Source organism: Nicrophorus vespilloides, unplaced genomic scaffold (genome assembly GCF_001412225.1).
Source record: "Nicrophorus vespilloides isolate i.1.1-1 unplaced genomic scaffold, Nicve_v1.0, whole genome shotgun sequence".
Lineage (NCBI taxonomy): Eukaryota > Metazoa > Arthropoda > Insecta > Coleoptera > Silphidae > Nicrophorus > Nicrophorus vespilloides.
Genome location: NW_017096457.1, coordinates 314,348 through 336,106, shown reverse-complemented (window position 1 = coordinate 336,106; position 21,759 = coordinate 314,348). Strand labels below are relative to the sequence as shown.

The 21,759-nt window shown below is 38.1% G+C and overlaps 1 protein-coding gene across 4 annotated transcripts in view; it reads left to right on the top strand.

Moving 5' to 3' along the window:
- Positions 1 to 21,759, top strand: part of LOC108557057 (serine/threonine-protein phosphatase 4 regulatory subunit 1-like) — a 57,254-nt gene that overhangs the window by 19,311 nt on the left and 16,184 nt on the right. The window lies entirely within an intron of this gene.

The window sequence follows — 21,759 nt, the reverse complement described above, 5'->3', positions numbered from 1 at the left end:
TATGATGATTACTAGTTTCCTAATATTTCTTCTCTTGAAGAAGTGTTGTTTTAAAAAATGGTTCACTCTCTCGTTTGTAATTGTTGGCAGTGTAAGATCCGCTATTTAGAATCTGATAACCTTGAGGAAATCTAGTTTTTTGCACATCGGGCTTTTCCAGCCGCGGGAAATGTGCAACGTTTTCCTGGTGAATTTCCAAACGCGTTGCTTTACTAAGGATCTGGAAGATTATGTTGGTCATAGGTTTCGGTTTGGTTATGTATTACTGTGTGTGTATGGCCGTGACGCAAATCGGCGTCTGATCGGAGGCCCGCGTCTGTGTATGTACACGTATATATATGCGCGCACGCGTTTGTGTGTGTGTCATTTGGCGTTTGTGTCGGAAATAGACGTCGCGATGCAAATTTAGCTCGGCCACATGACGGCATGCCCAGACGCCGGCCGACGCCATAAAAAACGGGGCGACTCGTCTGAAGCCGACGCTTCCAATTCCGAAGCGTTGCCCCGCTATTCGTCGTTCCAATAACAAAACCGCATCCTGTCCAACCGAAACGTTCAACCATCTCACTCTCTTTCTCTCTACCTACTCTGCTTCCTATCCATATCATCATCATCTTTACCGGGTCTTCAAATTTAAGTTTACAACAGAAATTGAAAAAAAAAACTGGGTCGGCCCTTCGGATTCAAGGAAATCGTCTGCGGCGCGTACACACATACAGACTCTCTATTTGCTACTTCTCCTGCCGAGAAACGTGTCAAGGTGGTTGATGACGTTCACCAACCGTCCCAATTACTGGCGTACACACAGCAACATCGAAAATAATAAAAAAGAAATACCTGGGTTTTATTGCACTCTCTCTCAATTTCAGGCGCAATTCTGAATCACTCGTTCATTCAATCTTAGCATTAAGAATGATTAAAGCAATACATTTTAATAACAATATTTTATATCTATTCACTTTTTAAATTGCATTTGATACATAAATATATGTAATTTAAAATAATTATCTTAATTTAAAAAAATATTTATCGTACAATCTTAAATAATTTTATATACACATATTTAAAGCCATGTAATTACACAAAGTGTGAAAAATCTGCTTTAATGCATACATCACTGCAATTACAAACCGTGTCGCTTTGGTAAACTTTGCTATTTTGTAAATCGAGAAGACAAAATGAAATAATCGTTACATCACATGCAAAACCCTTTGATTACGATGACGGCCACTAATGATACAGTAGTGCATGAAGTCACGCCAAATTAGCTCCACAGAGCGTCCAAAACTCTGTTTCGTTCATTAATTTCGCAATTATGAGTAGTTGAGTAGTAAAACACCGTCAAACTCTTGCATCTTTCTAATTGAAATCCTCAATATTTCGTTTGTGATGCACCGTAAATTAACTCCACAAGTTGTGCTTATTAAAGCATCATTGCTTCCATCGCACAAAGGGGGCGCTGCTAATCGTCTTCTACATATTAATTATGAGGAAACAGCTTCATTAACTAATCTAATTAAATTTGTTATTAAATTTTGGTTTGCAAACTAAGCACATGTAAATCCAGTGATTTTAACGTTTAATTGGTGAATGCACCTCAATTTAACTTCACCGACTTTTTGAATAAGGTATGTTTAGTTCCGCCGCATTCCGTCTTTTAAAGGAGGCGCTGCTAACCAGGAATTCACACATTAAGTGCAAGAATATGTAAACAAGACTTAATTATTGATTTGGTGAAAGAGAATTTATTCTTAAAATAAATAAATTATTTTTATTAATTAGAAAATGTATACATGAACAGTAATATATAATGTTAATGGTTTGAATTATGTAGGTAGGAATAGAATCATTCAATTGCAATCGTTTTCTGAAATCTGAAGCATTTCGCTCGTGTACGAGTAGAATTATATATGAAATGTCTGAAATTAAGACCATGCCGATCGTATCTTAATGAAATAGTTGGTAGACTCTTTCTCCTTGATGGATGTTCCACGGTGCGGTGTCTCGAGTGAAGCTAGTTTATATGTTCCAATGATAAGCATCTGCAGCTTTGTTCTCGTAAATGTATGTTATGCAATTATGATGCGCGCACCGGCGCTGCAGTTGTTTAAACGAAACGAAAGAGACACGAGCGGAATGGAATTTCCAAACGAAAACGTTCATTCGGATTGATCGTCTTTCGACGCGCCATAATTCTAGATCTGCAATTTTACTCTCTTACCATCAATTCTTACTTACAATTCCTGTTAATACTAAAACGTTAATTTTATGAAAACAATTAATATTTTTTTAAATAATAATCAATTATTAAAAATTCAAATTTTTTGAACTAAATATTATATCTATCAAGACACGCACCTGCACTAAATAAAACAAAAACATTCTATTCACAAACAACTACTTTTAATTTGGTGGAAGAGGACTTAATTAAGTTTTAGTTAAGTTTTATATTATTATTACTTCATTTCTTATTACGTATAAATAATAAAAATTCTTGGTTTTTCATTTTTAAAAACCGTATTCAATTTAACAAATGTATGGACTTAAAGAAATAAATAATACTATATTTTTTAATTAGTTATTAAATATTTTTTTTTTTTCGATGTGGACAAAAAACTGTATCTAAATGTAAACATTTTTAATATACATCAACGTAAGCTGGAATGTGAACAAGTAAACAGTTATTCAAGACGATGCACAGCAAATCTTAAGTGTTTATTTACCCTTTATATTCTACAAATAATAAGTACGTGCTTTTATATAAAAGTTGCCGAATTATGAAGTTTAGATGTTGTTACTTTTGTTGGTGGTTATATTTTTGTAATGTAAAGGAAATGCGAGACGAGAACAATGAAAGATTTAGGAATGGTAAAACCTATTAAAATGGTATTGTATTAATTAGGTTAATTATCGTTGCTGGTGGATTGTTGGAGCGTCGTATTAGCGTTCCTCGGTAGTTGTGTATTCAGTCCGTAAGCAACATGTAAGTTGCATAATCGTGTCTAAATTATTTCGGTCGGATGACATCATGGTGGCGGGTATATTTGGATCTCGGGCAGGTCATCGCACTCGGTCAGCGAGTGGTGACCCGCGTCTGATGGAGGAACGGGGGGTAACAGCCCTGCCCTTCATTCCCTCTGCAGCAACCCTGGATGGACACGACAGGTCTCTCTTTGGACGACCCCATCACCATTGCATGCATATCCAGATCCAAAAACCAACCCCAACCGCCACCTTGCACTTACCAAACTCGCCCTACTTATTCACACACACGCATACTAGGGATGAGTCGTCCGTACTGATCTCCATCCATAAATTCTGGGTTAATGCGTTTCAAATGAGATATACAAATCCCCCTTTCGCTTTTTATCGTCATTTAAATACGCATCTCACCCCGACCTAGCAATAAAATTCATTGCCCAAAATATTATTTAAAAAAAAAACGAATCAAAGAACTAATTCATGCACCGAATTTCATTCAAGTCTTTCCAAGTTCTCGAAATCAATTGAATCTCGGTAGCTTTACTCCGAAAACTTGCTTTTAATACCTGGAATTAAGGGAAAACACGTATCTAGGTAGTCCAGGGCGGCACCCTAGTTAAAATGTAAATGGAACATCACCGCATATATATCATTGACAATTTGTACCTATTCATATATGATAGTTTTTTTTTTGTGTAACGTCGCTGTCTCTGCCCCCATTCTTTCGGTTGATTTTAATGGAAGGCGACCCTTCAATTTAAGAAGGTAACAAAGTGTATCCGCGACAACAAAGCAAATCCCCATAATTCAAATAACAAATATTGGGGGTTGGGAAGAAAAGGTGAAATGCGAAGGGCGCAGAATTATCATAAATTTCCCCCGTTCCCAGGATCCCGCAGGCGACAGCGGATTCCCGAACGGGACCCTGGGAAACGATCCTGGACACACCGGTAGCTTGGGAAGAAATCTTCTTTTACTCTCCTCTGTTCTTCATCTACGTTTTTTTTTTTCAAAAAACAATCTGTAACAAGAAAACTAAATAATCCATGAACTGGAATGGATGGTCTGTGGGATGTGGCTGTGTACCAGAGAAACGAAAGTTCTCTCTCGTAATGATTGTTTGCCCAACCGGAACTCGTAGGAAGATGTGATGCCTTTAAGAAAGAAAGAAAGCATGAATGAATCAATACCTCAAACAATTGAATTACATGGTCGACGCTTAATGAAAAACGACGCTTCGTGGTCACGTGAGCTCCGGTGCTTTTTCCGTCGACTCACTGGCCATTTTCCTCCTCATTCACTCCTACACACAAAACATTATGTTGCTTTGCAGCCATGTTCGGGGACATTAGGAATTTCTAGCTCTTTCGCACGCGAACACCACACACTCACACACACAATGGAACGATTTATATTTTGACGTTACTTTATACAGGTATATGCATGCACACACACAATTTGATGGATGCGTTTCTGAATAATGAATGGAAAATCGATTTCTGCGGTGTAACGAAAACACCCGCCTTTTTTTCTATATAATAACATACCTCGCAGCGTATTTTTTCACAATTTTACATTATGTGCACAGGTTTTTTTCTTTCCTTCAGCTTACTTCAATGTCTATCCATTAAAATATAATTTATAAGTAAATTGACGCTCTTGGTATTAACAAAAGATCTCACATTTTCATAGTAAATATTTCTCAATTGTGATTCATTTCTAACAATTAAGACTCTTGAAATCTTTATAAGCCAGATTTGATTAGATAACTTAGCTTTCAAATATAGTATAAATATTTTTGTATGATATACAAAATGATGTAAATTTAGATTTTCTAAAGTAACATGTCTCTGCTCCACACACAAATTTCACAAATGTAAATGACTTTAAACAAAGAATATTCATGATATAAGAAGTAAAAATACTTTGGATTTACAAATACTGAAAATTTAGTTACATAATCTTACTCAATAACATCTCAGTTCTAATCAATTTTTAAATTATCAATCTTTTGATTTTCCTCATATTTTAAATTAAATGTTTCATTTGTACTGTAAACAAAAATGCATGAATTAAATCTGAAGATGGAAATATTTAAACTAATATTTACTAATATATAATAGTTACTCAGAAACGTCATACAACTAATAATAAAACTAAAATTCTAGGATAACGTTTTAATACTTAACAATTTATTCTTTAGTTTTATTTTTTATTTTTAAACTTTAAACACTTAAGAAGTATAAAGAACATAAACAGAGACGTGATGTTTCGTGCCAACAGCAAGAAATTCGACGAATCACGAAAAGAAATAAAAATTCTTCTTCAAAGGGATTTTTTTGTAAGTGTTTTAAATATCCACAGTCGAATATTTGGTTTAATATTTTTGATGGAAGAATGAGGAAAACTTTAAAGGCAAATTTTCATTTCAGCCTGTTGAATCTCGCTTGTTTCGATGCTCATCTCCATTAGAAACTTGCCAACTAATGCATGTTTGTCCAATTTAATTAAATCTTCATTAGATAGTCTTGCATCACTCAGAGACATTTTCATTAGCAACTTCTTCGAAGTAAACCTAGTTTGCATTTTGTACGACACCTTTGTACAAAATAAAATTCTCATCCTACCAAGCAATTATTAATTTTGTCCTCATTATTCTATGAATTTTGTTCTTCACAATATTTGAATTTTCTTCACATTTTAATTTTAATTTATGTTTATTTAGATAATAACTTAATATTAATTAAATTAATATTTGTAATTACAATTTTATTAAGAAGATAAAGAAAATCTACATTAAATGCATTGAATAAATTGAATTCTTGAATACAAAATGGTGGCCACCGTCCACGTGGTATTTGTTCCATATGTTACAACTATGGAATTACAAAATGGTGGGCTCTTTCTTCGTTCATGTACTAATGCAAATAATTTAAGTATATATATTTGAGTTTGTTATTATTAATTAATATGCTATTAATCAATATAATTATAAAATGTTTATCAAAAATATTAACAAAAACTTATTTTGTTAAGTATGCTTTCACAAATGATGTTTTTAAGTTATATTTCGTTTTTTCTTGTTTTAAATGATGTTATTTACGATATGTAGTTGTCAGGAAATGTAAATATCGTAAAAATATGAATAATGCACATTCTTGTAATGCTGTTTTATATCTTTTTTTGATTTTGAACGTTCACAAATACCGATCTGTGGATAATTTATTATAGAAGAGACTCGCGTCTTGTACGTCGATGATGATTGGTGGATGCGTTTCGTAGTGAAGGAGACAAAGAGATGGGAAGGGCGGTCGTGCGAGAGGGAGCGCCAATGATGAGGCAGGAGGGGGACGGGGAAGGTCGTTTAATTACACGGGCATCGGCATTAATTATGAATGGAATTTTCGTTTCGTTTCGATTTCTCGTATGCTCGAGGAATTTGTGGGCTGCGGCGACGGTGAGAGAGTGGAGTCCTACAATGTTGTAAACAAAAAGTGTAGTATAAACAAGGATCCTCATTGGGTGTTGTCTGATCTTGGTATACACCCACTTGACTGGTCTACGGGAGTGATAGCCACTCGCCAGCATCCAATCACGCCGTATCAATAACCAAGAACCGGTTCTGCCGTTTTGGGTAGTACTCTTAATGAATGTGCGACCCAGGGGAATTTCTCGAATCGCAGTACCTTCTTAACACATTCTCTACTCAATTATGAAATTTCCCTGTTACCAACATTTGTTGTTTTTGTACTATTTTCAGATTCAAACTTAAGGAATTGTTGTTGTTTTGATGATGATGGTACTGGTGACGTTTCGTAGTGCAACATGATGATGTGCATGCTACTCGAGTATATACATATACGTACTCGCTCACACACATACACACATGCATACACTCGCACAAACACGATGCACATCTGCCAGGGCAGGTGTGGGGTGCTTGTGGAGAGCAGCTTGCACTCGGCGACCCAGACAGTACTACCCCCTTCCGTTCGCATCTCTTCCTGTCTCTTCTCTCCGGGTACATTGACATCATCGTCGGCCTTTTACTCTAAATAAGGGATGTTCTAAATATACACGCACAACGAGTGCATCTCTATCAATCAATCGTCCCCCAATCAAGGGCTAGAGCCCCCCCTTTCTGGCCATTGACTTCGCTTCTATTTCGAGCATTTCCAAATTTGGGATGATGATGCTCCTACGTATGATGCCACTTTTAACATTTCTCAGGCGCACCTTATTTAGATCATACTTAAACTTCTATTTGTGGTATTATAAAGGTTCCAATTTACGTCCACTTAGATTCTACTTTTCTTATTATTAATCAATGAATTGAGATATTCTTAAATGTTACTTTTAATTAATTTATGTTCCAAATGTTCAAAAATTGTCTCAAGTTGCATTCAGTTGAATTTTATCACAATTTATTATTTTCTTAAAAACAAATAATTTTTCATAATTATAAATTATATATTTTTTGCATAAGTCCGATCAATAAGCATCCAAGTAACTGCCATATAAACATGTCATTATAGATAAGATTCTTGTATTTAAGATAATGGGTATCATCTATTTTGTTAGTAAAGATTAACTTTTGGCTCGATTTTTCATACCTAAATTAAGACTAAACTATAGATGTAACATCAGTATATAACGCATTTCTTTATGAAAGCGTTTCCAGCAAAGTTTTTCATATGCTATCATGTATTATTTTATGTTTGTGTGATATTAACTAAAACTCATAGTCAATAATCACGTAATCGATACGTAGCGTTGCTATTTGCAATTATATTTATTTATTTGAAGACCCAATATTGGATTTTATTTCTCTTTGACAAATAGACATTGTTGTTATTGTTATTATCAGAATAGGGGCAGGAGGATATACGTGTTTTGTGTGCGTAGGAGGCTTAAATTGCAACAGGGTGCAAAACTGAAGGTCACCAGATGCCCGACAGCTGACGACTCCTCCTGCAACACGTAATTAACTCCGGATACCCCACGAAATGATGATGCAGTTGGTATCCAATACCTGAAACGTATCAACTCATCGGAGGCGGCAGTCCTTCGTCGTTTAGCGAGGGTGCGGAAGTGTATTTTTAGTCTCGAGGGGGTCTTCACACATCCGAGCACGTGTGCGCCTCTTAAATTAGCCTGGACACAGGCGCATTTCTTTTTCCGTTACCCGAATGTTTTCTAATCATCAGAAGGAGGATGGTCCTAAAATAGAATGCTTCTAGCGAACTCCCTCTAATTAAACATTCACGACGCATTCTCCCTAGAATCTTCTTGGGACCATTGGTCACTTTAAATACAATGCACCATAACCGGTGCAGAAGAAAACGAAAACGTCAACATCATTGAAATTTCATGTACTTCTTAGGAGCCAGGTGGCGGGTAACGATCGCTTCGCATCCGGTCACGTGGCACAATCACCGCACATGCTGCTATCTAATTAAACTGGACTCTTTTTGTTATCCGCCCAAATACTTATTTTAAGACGATAAGTTTTGTTGCTGTGGGTTTTTTTCTGTGGGGCGCCACCCTTGACAATGAAAAACTACTATAGAAATATATAGATTTCGTGCAGTTACTATTCACTTTTGGGGTGAACGGTCTCGCATCTGCCGTTCGGTTTGGAATTAATCGAATTGTCGAAAAGATCACATATATTTAAAAAAAAAAAAGAAACAGTGAAAAGGGAGCACCACGTTCATCTCATTAATACTCGGGGAAATAAAAGAATTCTGCATGGCATGGACATGGACTTCTTGAAGGAATAAATCCGTTCTGGATGGGCATCTGCACGCGCCCAGAGGTAGCATCACCTGCCGATCGTCGGCGCATCCAGGAAGAACTGAGCACCTGCCCTGCGTCGATTCAGGGACAGCTGCAGTTCTTGTGCCACGTACAGATTTCGGCACCTGGAACCTTATATACCTTCCGAAAAACCCGCAGCTGACGCACAGAAACCCTATTGTAATCTCGTATGCAACACCTCGCTATTATTATATATTGGTATGCCTTTTTTTGTGGCCTCCTCTCCTCCTTGCTTTCTTTTCATTTTATTTTTCTTCTTGGCGCAAGCATAAATTGCACCTATTACCTGCTAACGAAGAGACCGTCTCGTCGGTCTCCTCTTTCTTCCAAGACGCGAGCCTCGGAAATCGCGGCAGATGGTCGATAATTGTAATATTGATTCGGTAATTCGAAGGGTCCACAGCCTAACGGGACCGGAGCTCAACAACCGCTATAAATTCACGCTATTGTATCGCTGAAATTTTACTTTCTCGACGCCTTACGAAATCCGCTCAATACTAGAAGAGTGTATATTTTGCTGTGTAGTGTAATGTACATTATGCGTATATCATGAGACATGAGAGAGTAAGTGAGAAATGGTTCCAGTCAATTTAACCCAATTCCATGTCCCAGTTTCGCTTATTTAATTTCTGGTGACCCTCTGACAAATATGCGTGTAACACAATGGAATGTGGCCAATTGGAATTCAAAGAAGGTTATTTAAATTCTGGCGTTGTGTGGAATGTTGTTTGCATAGGTATGCTGCTTGTCCATTTGAAATTGGTAGAAAGTGAAATATTCAAGGAGAGAAAGTCAGCTGAAAAGTTTTTGGGGTGTTTTCTCTCGTTGCTGATATTCTCTTTCTCGCTCCATCCTCTTAATATTTGAAACTGGAAAGTTCGGCGTTCGCAACTCTCGTGTGTTTTAATAGTATATTCGCAGGGGGGCCCCAGTCATAACAAACTTATAAATAGCCGGGGCCCCACCTATTCGACGCGACGACGACTTCCACCCACCCAACTTAACCAACTAAATAGGCCAAGAAGACGAAAATATTTTACGTCACCCTCGTCTTGCGTCGTCTGGCCATCTCCTCGATTCGATTATCTATTGCCCGAAAGATCTAGAGACGAGATGCCGCTGCAACAGCAGCAGCAGCAGAAACATCTCCTTCTTTTCGCTCTTTCGTCGAATCATCTCTGATAGCTTTCCTTTTGTCCGACAATAAATAAGTCGGTTCTGATGGTGTTTACGAGTGGATGGTAATTACCATTAACAGCGGGTGGTTATACGGCAAAAGTGCAACATTCTGTACCGGGCACCACACCAACGGCATAAACAATGCTAATTGGTGGGTAACTGGAGCACGGTTAAAAGGGGGGAAGAAGAAGCGGTAGACCGGACGGGCCACCTCGAAGCAGCCGTTGACCGCCGCCCGGATGCTGCTGCTACACCACAACAACATTCAGTGGCGTACCCTGCATCTCCATCTCGCTTGCAATATCTCCTCATCCTCAGCCTTCACAACAAAACAAACCCTCCTGTCGTCTGAACGAAGAGGAGAGGAGTGTCTGCTGCGCTCGCTCATTTTATTTCCACTTTTTTCTCTTCTGCTGCCGTTGTTGTTGTTCCATGCATGATTCAGATGCCATTATACCTTCGTCTCCGTCTCGCTCATCCGATCTCTCGTCCATCGAGAAGGAAACCAAAAATGTAATCTAAACAAACGTCGGCTGCGTTCGCCTTGGGCCCTTTGCAATGCGTACAAGTTTATTGGCCATCTGGTATGTGCAATGCCGCAGTACTCACCAATGTTTGTAAACAAGCCTCGATACTTACCCTGTACTCGCTTAGCATCGGAAGTTCAAGGCCACCGCTGAAGATCTACCCAGAGTTCTTTGCCTCTTTGTTTACATGCGAGCGCTGCTGCTGCTGCTGCTCCTACGATCAACGTCGTCATTTTCCCGCACGCAAACTGTTTTCATAACTAAGTTTATAGAAAATGAAGTAAAAATATTTCTTATTTATATTGCAGACCAGGTTATAGATACATTTTCTGTTGTCGACATTTAGAACTTGCAGAGGATTCAATCATCAGCGCAACGTTCAGATACGAATCTATATTTTAGTTGACAAGAGACATCTCGCGTCTCGTGACAAGATAATAAATGTTGGAATACTTCTCATCAAAAATATCGTGTTTTCTTCGCGTGTGCGTCATGATTTTTAGGCAAGTTAAAGTTCATTTCTCTGATAATACGCTACTGACGCAATTCGCGTTCTCCTTAATGAATTCATGTATTGGCTTTAAGTAAACATGCCATCTCATTCCTTGGATATTTTCGTTTGCCACCTCTTCCGTTTATATTTGTTTAACAGGTCTTTTTCATTCGTGGTGGTCCTGCTTCATTGCACTTTATCAGAAGGACTCATATTTTTGTTTTGTTTTTGTGTCGTCCCGCTTCTTCTGTTGGCGTACACATGACGCCAGGATGTTAGTATCAGATGTGACTTGTTGATGTATATAATTTTGTAGAGGAGAACGTACGCCAATGGGATTTTTTTTTATTTGGTATAGTGTGTATGTGTGTTTGTATGTATAGATGTGTGAGTGTGTGCATGCAATGGCGGGAAAGCGATAGTGTAGTAAGTAGTAACTGCGCAGTAGTCTGGTTTGTAGGAGGGGTGAGAAGGGAACCCTGTCGGAATGCGGCCGTGGAGGCCACGGAGCGGCAATGACCAAGGAGTGTCTGGGATGCATGCATGCACCGGTCCTTCCAGGAATCCTGTCCCTTTACACCCCCCAAACATACACACACACGTTCCTCTTCTCTCTTTTAGCTGCTCACGAGATTTATCTATCATCGCTTCACCCCTAAACGAGCAGCTGATTTTTTTCTCTTCTCATCGAGGTGTTTACTTCCCTTTCATCCAACCCAAGAGAGACGAGGAGAAATTTTGAAAGTGCACTGTCCTTCTTCTCGTGGTGTTGGTTTTTTCTTATTGTATTTCGCCCCCCTCGTTTCACATTCTTCTCCTCGGGTCGGCACAGAATATAACCTAAAGCAACAATGGGTGTATATATACCTTGGCAGGATACGGCGCCAGATTTAAACACAATAAAACAAGTGGTAGTCTCACGCTCGATGTAAATCACCATAACCATTTATCACCAATCTTCGGCGGCGGTCCCTTGTTTTCTTCTTCCTCTTCTCCTTCACCTCAGACCCTACCGGCTATTATACAGTACGCAGAATTTCTCAATTCCCGAACACAGGTAGACAGATGGATGTAAAACTTACTCCGCTCACTTGTAAACGCATGTACACGTAATGGCATGGATAGATAGATTAGGGCACAGGGCAAGAAGTTAATCTAATTCCTAGTTTAACTTGGGAGGGTAATGACAGGTCTCGACTAAAATGATAATTACGAGAAACACAGTGTACCGCAAGCAATTTCAGGAGGGGCATCATTCATAAAAATTGCTGGATGAATTCACCGACGACCGGAAATATCAAATTACTGTACAACTCCTCCAAATTGCCGAAGAAATACCATAGCATGGATCGCACTCCCAATTTTGCTCTTCCGTTTCAAACTGAACCTATTGGAAATGCTAATTGTTGATCTCTGTGTCATCGAATGTTGTCCCCAGATAAGAGTATAGGAAGTTGTTGTACATTCAGTTTTGTACGTGAGAGAAAGACAGAGAGAGAGTGATAAAGGTATTGCAGAGGGAGAGGAGAGTGGAAGAGATAGATAGAAATAAGTGGTTGGCTTGTGGTGTAGCAATAGTCGGACCCGGTATACAAATCATCAGGTTATATGAGCGTGGTGTGACGGTTTCCCACGGTGCCGAAGCTCCATGCAGACCTCCCCCGCGGGCCCCGCGCCTCCCTTTGCCATCGGGACAGCAGCAACCGGAGGCGCTAATACCCAGAATGGTCCGATGGCTTCTTGTGCGGCGAAATTCCTCTTGTTGTTGTTTTGGTACAGTTATGACTCGCTGCTGCATTCCACAGCATTTGCTTATACAAAAACATACTTTTAACAATATTAACAAGTACAGAGAGGTTTCTTCACGAGCAGAGCCGTGTTCAACAAAACCAATGAACTTATATCCTTTACATCGAGCCGTGTCTCCGCTTCAAAGCAATTTCAAATATTCCAGATATTTCAGCAACAGGCAGCAACATTACAAAAAAAGAACAGAAAGACGAAGTACGCACATCATTGAGGTTTCGTTGACCCGAATTTTATATTGACCTGACTTAAGTCACGTACCCCACTCATTGTGTTCCTTCATTTATATATATAATTTATGTATTATATATATATTTAATTCATTCGATTGCGTTGCATTCCTTTTTTTTTACTTTGCAGCAAAATCGAAATAAATTCTAGGTCTTCTAATCCTAAAGCAGAGTGTAAATGAATACGTGACTCGAAGCATTTCGGATATGAATGAATGGAATGTAGCGCTTCGGAACATGAAAACCACTCGACCGCCGAGGATATTTTAAATAGCTGAAATTAATATTAACAGGTTCCTCTTTGTTCCTCCTCGTCTCCCTCTGAATGACGCCCTTTTTTTTATTAACAGATTGCATTGGTCGCTTTAAGGAAAACGCATCATTTATCATCAGTGCAAATCTCAGTTCTAAATGCTATTTGTGTCACATCGTTACAATCACGTATAAGGAGGTAAAGCTTTTGATCTTTCACTGAGATTGGAGCCCGCCGGGATAATTTTATCTTTTCCTTTTTTTCTTTATTTCGGGTACATGCCTATAAATTGGACTAAATAATGAGTTTACTAAGAAAAAAGGAGGACCGGAGCTGAGGGGAGTGAGATAGATATATTACTTTTCCATTGAATAATTTAAGAGGTCTCTACGCTTGCAGAGGCCTCAACGTGCTGTGAAGAAGGAGAGAATGAAGATGAAGAAGAAAACGGACATCGGATAATCAGATAATTTTTATTAGAGAAACTCTCCATTGAATATTTAGGTTTATTAAAGTTTCATTGATTCTCTCGAGAAACTAATGGGACCGGTATTTCCTTTGCGTTAGCCTTAAACACAATTACGATAAACATTTCTTATGGAATTTGCATCTTTTACTAAATATACTATTGTCGTGCTATTTATTAGCAAATATTCTGATTATCTAAGTTCAATTGTTATTGAATTTATTTCAAACATAGCTAATATACTTTTGCAATCATACGAAGTTGGGTTGATTTAAGTGCGTCAATTATTGTTTACATAGTTTTTTTTTCTTTCTTTTCTTTTTCATTAACGCGATTCGATCTCAAAGTGCGAGTTAAAAAAGAAATGAAGATGCCGTGGGCGTAACAAGGCTATTGACCTTCAGGTCGTTCAGCCCCTAGAGATTCTATTAAATCTTAAATGGAAAAGGGTACCGGCCGGTCATCAATTCCTGTGGTATTCGCCGCCAGAGTTATTCAAACATTTTAAGTTGGCGGACAACAACCCCTTGATTTTAAAACCAAAAAGATAGTAGCAATTAAACTTTTTAGTTATTTTTTAGTTGTTAATCATTTCTATAAAATAATACAATTTTTTGTAAAAAAAAAATAATGCTGTCACGTTATGTGAATTTATATAAATTGTAAATATTTTGTCAATGATTGTTTTGAATTTAAAATTCAAAAGATTTTATTATAGAAGTAATGGCTGTCAATCATTTCAAGCTGATGAAATTCCATTAAGTGTAGTAAATAATTACAGACTTTATGAAATATAAATTTGTATTATGGTAATTTCGATTACAAGTTGCATGAACTGCTAATGTTTTGGTTTAGTTATTATAAGTAGATGGTAGTAGAACTACAACTCTACTACTTGATATTGAAAATGTAGTAAGTATGGAAATGACGTTGAATTCGGAAGGCGTAGCGGTGTTAAAAAGGGGGAAACTGAGCGGACGGGATGATCATTCGGGGGGAATTGTGTTTGTTCTTCGTGAAACGGCCGCGGGGACATTCCTCCATTGCAGAAGGAATGCGCGCAAATGCACCGGTAGAGAGAAACAGTGAAGAGTGAGAGGGGGACGATGATGGTGAAGAAGAGAGCAGGAGTTTGTGACGGTGAAGATAGGGTGCGAGGTGGAAAGAGATGGGTGTGGATGAGGAACGGAGATGAGCAGCAGCAGCAAGGACGCGGCCGGTTCAAGGAGACGCCGTGCTGTTGAACCTCCTCATTAACGGCCCCAGCTAATTGTACCGCACCTACGTACACACAGCACACTCTATTACCCATCGGCATCTCAAACATTCAGAGGTGCCATCATAACTCATAACAAGATAATCAAGTCTGTTCGCTCCCCGTGGTACTACTACAAGTTGGATGGCATCGGTCGATCGATGAAGATTTTTTTCGTCCGACGTTTTCGCCCGCTGCTAACAGGGCCAGGGATTCGACAAACCCCTCTGCCGCCGCCGCCTCCGACACCGCCGCATTTTGAATTATGTAAATTCCGGCCACTCTCAGGGAAGTGCGAGCGTGAAAGGAGGAGAGAGAGAGAGAGCGCCCGGGCGGTTATTAGTGGAGGCCCAGTGTAAATGCATATAAGTATTCGTTATAAATTACCATCAGGAGTGAACCCCAAGCGCCGGGCGCTAGTGAGAAGCGATAACGACCTAAAATTATAGTCTGCACAAAAACACCGAATAACTTTCCCCGTCGAAGAGGAGGAGGAGGCGGAGGTGAACCTCTCCTCGACCCAGCGCAGCTCATCATCTCCTTTCTTCCTCCCGCTCTCGCACTTCTCACCGATCATCGCAACTCCTCCGCTCAACACAAACCTCTCCCTATTCGCATTCTCACACCTCACTTGCATTATTATTTCCTCGATATTTCCACATTCAATCGACGCATTCCCGTTTTTTTTTTTCGTTTATACTTTCACAATTTATTCACGAGGGTACATGAATGAATGTGTATCGTAACTATTCTGTATCTTACTGGATAACATGTCTTTGTTGGTTCCGTTCCTATTATTATTTTTTTTCACTCTCTCTTTTCATTTCTCTCTGTTCATATTCGCTGGTTCTTGCGTCACTTGGTGTCGTTTGATTGCGCTATGTGACCCGTAACGGGAGCGATACGAGCGGGTGGAAGTCCATTCAATAAAAAACACATTCTCCACTCATTCATTCATTCATTATGTGTGCATGTGTATGTCGTGCTATTTTCATGCTGGAAATAACGTCAGGCCCGATTATACACAGTCAACAATAACATTGCGATAATGCAGCTATCGAGAAACTTTTGCAGTTACTGCCACCTTCCATCATTCGTAATTACATAGATTCGATTAAATCTGTAATTACTCTTACGTATTTATAATTCCGTCATTTTAAAAATACAATTTTTAAATGAAATAATCTTAAAATTACTTTTATTCGATAAAATCTACTTACAGATTAATTCAATTGATAAAATCCACGTGCGGCACATACATTAGTGAGTTGCAATGATCGATTACAGTTTATGATCACATTAAAATAGTATTATCAATAAACTTTAATTTTATTATTCAACTTCAGTATTCAATACATCTAGGCTTATGTGTTGAATTCATTTATTTCAGTTTTTAGCAGATCATTGGCCATGAAGGTCAAAGACTATGTAATCTCTAATCTGCGCTTTTATCAGCTTATATTGCCTCAATCGTTTAAAGCTCATTTTCAGCAGTTAAATCTAAAGATTCTTACATTTTGTACTAACCAATTAGGTTAGTCTATAAGTTTATTGTAACTGGTTTAAATAAGAGTCAAATATTTATTAGTGGAAGTTGACTAAGCTTCTTTAGCTAATTAATTGGACACGTTACGAAATTGAAGAAAACATGTCACATGCTAGTTTCCTTCCATTAACTCGAAAATTCTTTGACTATAATTAACTTATTACAACATATATTAGTTATCTTCTAATGATTTTTGTAAAATATAAGTAAAATAAATTAATAAATCATAATTTAAAAAAATATTGATATATTTTTTTATTTTTAATTAATACAAATTAAATAATTATGAAATTACATTCTATAAGTGAATGTTAATTTAATTACTTTTTACAAATTCATAGTAGCTTTGATCATCAATGAATGCAAATATGTGGAATGCATTTTGTTATCGCCATTGATGTCAATAACCTGCATGTAAACATGGCATTTGTAAGTGCAAATCTGCATGCATGCACATATTGGAAACATTCCCAAGATTTAACATTCCTTTTACAAAAATATAAACATTTTTTAGATATGAATTAAAAACATTTTTTTTTTCTTCAAATATTAAGGAATGTATCTTCTTGACTAGTGGTGTGCAAGTTGATTGATTTATTTAATTTCATTGCATATGTAAACATTCATCAGTATACAATTATACATCGGGAGAATGTGTTCTTTAATTTAAAGTGTATTCTTGCGATGGTTATTCACTTGGCGAAGAATTTGGAGTGCTACGAGCTTAGTGGTAGCAGGTTGAAGGTATGCGAACGATGTGACCGAGCTTACAACCTGATCCTCCGGTGCTGCTTTGCCATCGAGTCGATGATTCCTCCAGTTCTGTTTTCGCGTTACTCTCGTTACTGGTGGGTGGAATAAGAGAGGAGGCATCATTGCCGTTGTTGTTGTTCTTGTTCTTATGGACACCCTGTATGTATAAATTGTAGAGTCGATACGAAATCTAAATGAGGCCGCGCCGCCCTGTGATTAGGCGATGGAATGCGCGCCCGATCAAAACGGGTTTTCACTTCTTGTATGCGGATCGGCGCATATTACGAGAAATGTTTTGCAGAGAGAGAGAGAGAGGAAGAAAGAAGCACAAGAAGGCCGCCTCGTACCTATGTATAACTATATATGTATATATAAATATATATGTGTGTATGCATGTATGTACGTACGTGAGACTGTTTTTATCACGAGCGCATAAGTACATATTTCTTCTTTTCCGAATCGATAACGAGAGCGCGTATATGTGGTGTGTGTCTGTTTTTTTTTTCGTTAAGGGAACTTGGGCTGAGCTAATCGATGGTAGGGCCGTCGGGGCGGTGCAGGGTTGGTTCGAGGGGGGAGCGCGACTGGGTTCAAGGTCTGACGCGACTGGCGCCCTGCGCCCCGTTACATAAGACGGGAAAGGGTCAATGGCACCGTCGCAGCTAATTCAGCTAATTAGTGGACGATGGACCTTATGCATACATCTAGACTCAGAGAGAGACCCAGTGTTTACACATAACGGACTCGCCGCCGCTTATGAATGAACTCTATGCCGCGACGGCGCTTATCTCCACTATACCTCGGGCCGCACCACTTTATTATGTCATTACAAACATATTATATATACACTCCATGTGCATCATTTCTACTCCGTCTCATCCTATTTTTTTTTCTTCTTTTTTCATCTCTGTTTTCGTTGCTCCGTTTCGTTCATCATCATCATCTTCTCTTTTATTTGAGGTAGATAAATGTATTTATAGTGCATTTGCATCCCTCTCTCCCTCCCTATTCACAACAAAGATGATGAGCGTCATCATCAACAACAACAACAACAGCATCATCCGACGCAGCCATGGACCTTCTAGAGTAGAGAGGTGAGGTGCCTGTGACTTTGGAATGCGTGTGGGGTCCAGGTTAAGATTACTGACCGTATTTCCTGGAATCGGTCGGCGCACCAAAGATCTAGCCGCCAACTATGTATTCAGACAAGCACTTTATCTCTCCGACAGGCCGAGATTAGTGCCCCCACTGATCATTATTCTCTTCGTCCTCTCCTCACTGTGTGTCTCTCTCTCTCTTGGTCCCCCATCCACCTCTCGCTCTGATCTTATTTTCGATGCACCGGAATACCACAGCCGCGCGTCCTCCACCATCGCATTCCACGAAGACCTCTTCTTAATCAAATCACTATGGCGCTAATATTCGGGGGGCGGCAGCGGTGGCGTTGGGCGCTCGAAGTGCGCGCGAGGAACGAACCTATTCTCAGCCACCCACGAATCTTCTCGCATCGATCGCCGCCGCCTGCATCGAGATCATCACCGTCCCCCTTACGAAATCCTCCTTTCTCTCTTGTCTCCTCTCCCTACGCTTTATTCGGAGACGACCCTTCTTCCCAGAACTGTACCCTTGGCACACCAAAGACAGCCCTATATTTATTGACGATTTTCTTGAAAACTCCCCCTTTCTTCTCTCGCAACATCAAAAATATATAGCCGTTTGCTATATTTTGACACAGATTGTATGTGCGTTCGGCCCACCATGAATGTTTTCTAAAATAATATTAAATTCTTCAAGTGTCAGATATTTATTGGAATTATTTCCCAGAAGCCAACCCTCCTCTTCTCGTTGCCAGATGATTTCTTCACATTTTTTTTCTTTCTTTCTTTCTCCTTCCCCTTATTCAAGCGCCCAATGCGTTTTAATAAATTTACTCAAAAGTAAACTATAAATCTCTTCACAAGAAAAAAAAAATGCAAGGGATGAAAACTATTTTTTGGAAATTTGCCATTTATTTCCTATAAGACTACTTCAATAATTTCTAACTACATGATTTTCATTTGTAACGATTTGTCTGCCAAGTGAAAATAAATATTACATTTTTACCAAGTAAATGAAACGATTGAAATTGTAAATTTACAGTTTACTAAATTAAAATAATTCATCATAATTCCTAAAAATAAATAGATGAATAAGAAGTACAAATGAAAATATAAATGATATATATATCATTGTTGTGTTAGTGATTCGAAAACTTTTATTATGTTATTGTATCGAGTGAACGACAGGAAATGATAAAATGATTTATTTGTCAACGAAAAGGATTCGCGTTAGCTAAAAATATGTTATCTCTGACATTTAGCGTTCTGTGGGGAGGAGGAAAATAAACGGTTTCGTTTCCTTATGCGACTTATCTTTTGTTGACAAAATAGATTAGCAGGCGTTTTCTAAGAAGGATTGCTGATTTCGACTGGTACGCTGCAAACAAATCTCTCTCAAGTATAAGGAATTACAGGTTGGGACCTATACGAGAAATGGAACTACTTTTCAAGTATCCATTGTTCCTCGATACAAATATAAATAAATAATACATCCTGTTTATGAGGGGATATTTATGCAATGGTCGTTGTTTTGAATTAGCGGCATATACGATTTACAGAAATAATAAACATTCGGTCATGTAGATATGCCAGAGACGCAGTTTACTAGGTTAGTGCTGCTAACATACGCAAATGATAATCAGTCGTTTATTCGCAGATAAGGTTTAATTATATAAATAATATACTCAGTTACATTATTTCCTTCTCAAATTTGCACCATACAGAATTCCTGTATTGATATACTAAAATAATATTTATTGATCTCTCCAAAAAATTGTATACTCATCCAGTTAAAAAAAGGGTTGTTCACAAATAGTCGAAATAGTCACGTAAACTAGATATTTGGGCAACGCAACGAGTGAGGAAAAAAAAGGTTTTTTCTCTGAAACACTTATCGTTAACCAATAATATACATTTTCAAGGATTTCTTAAACTCGAAACGTAAAAAGGAAGCTGCTTCTATTATTTTTCTCTCACATCTTATTTTCGGGTCCATCCACCCTCTTTGGGCTCATGAAATATTCTCACGTCGTAAAGCATCTGTCAGGGAAGAAGTTAAGCTGGTTTTGTGAAAATTTCCCGAATTCCCGAAACTCTAAGCGGCATGGGTGACATACACACACAGAGAGAGGGAATAATAATAAAAAAAAATATAAACGACTCTAATAGGATTAATTCTAATCCTATTATTGTCGGTGGGCAATTGATTTAAGGGATGTCGAATGCATATTGTTGCGTGCGCCTAATTCAAACGTTGCACAATTAAAATCCGGACCTAAGGTCAATCGTCTCTGTTAAACTGCAGGGGGTTGGCTTAGCTCGGGAATGTAATAAGTACTTGGAAGTTTCATCATAATATATTTATGGGCGACCAATTGTCGATGACCTTGTTTCCGTTACGATACAACTTTGAATTCATAAACTTAGTTTCTATGCTGTACAACTTGGCTTATGAATGGTTTAGAACCGCTACTTCAAAATATACCTCTACGCACTAACAGGTTTTTGACAAACGCAAATGTAATTTCACATTCCAACAGAACCATTTTAGGTATAAAGTAACCCTTTCCTCAAGGGTACAGACTAAATTAAATTAGGTATGTCCACTATACAAATAAATCAAAACATTTCTGTTAGTTTTACAAATTTGTTTTTCATAGTTATAACTCAGGTTTGACACCATACACAATATATACATCTCAAGGATCTTTGACAAATACAGTATAACATCTACTATTCTTCAAAATCCTTTAAAATAGGCATTTCTTTCCGTAAAGGCTGTAATTTACTTATGGAACCATAAATGATAATAAAGAAAAGTTGACACTTTTGTCCATAAAATTCATTTAGTATTTTGAAAATTTGTGTTGTTGTACTTTATTTATAGTAAGTTATTCAATAGTAAAGCCAAAGTAAAGTAATTGGTCGAAGTCATGGTTAAGAAAGATAAAAATCGAGGATTCTTTGAATTAGTATCGTTTAGAGTTGAATTTCCTTAAGTTGCATATCATATTTAATCAGATGCTTTTGTTCTTTGGTGGACATCCTTGTAAGGCGGTGTAATAATATATTGGAGACCATTTGTGTTGACAGGGGTTACGCGCCGGTCTGGTCTCTCTTCTGGGGAAGCGGCGTATAAATAAATTTATTGTTATGGGATCGTGTTAACAAATCGCAGCGACGGAGCATGTTGCACGAGGCGGCGACTTCCGGTTCCTATGCCTATGTGCATGTGTTCATATTATAGTATGTGTGTGTGTGTATATATTTTTCAATAGAAATAAGAAGTGTATAGTTGGCGGCTTGCTTACTTCCGGCGAGTCCATTGATGGGTGGGTTTAGTTACCTCCGC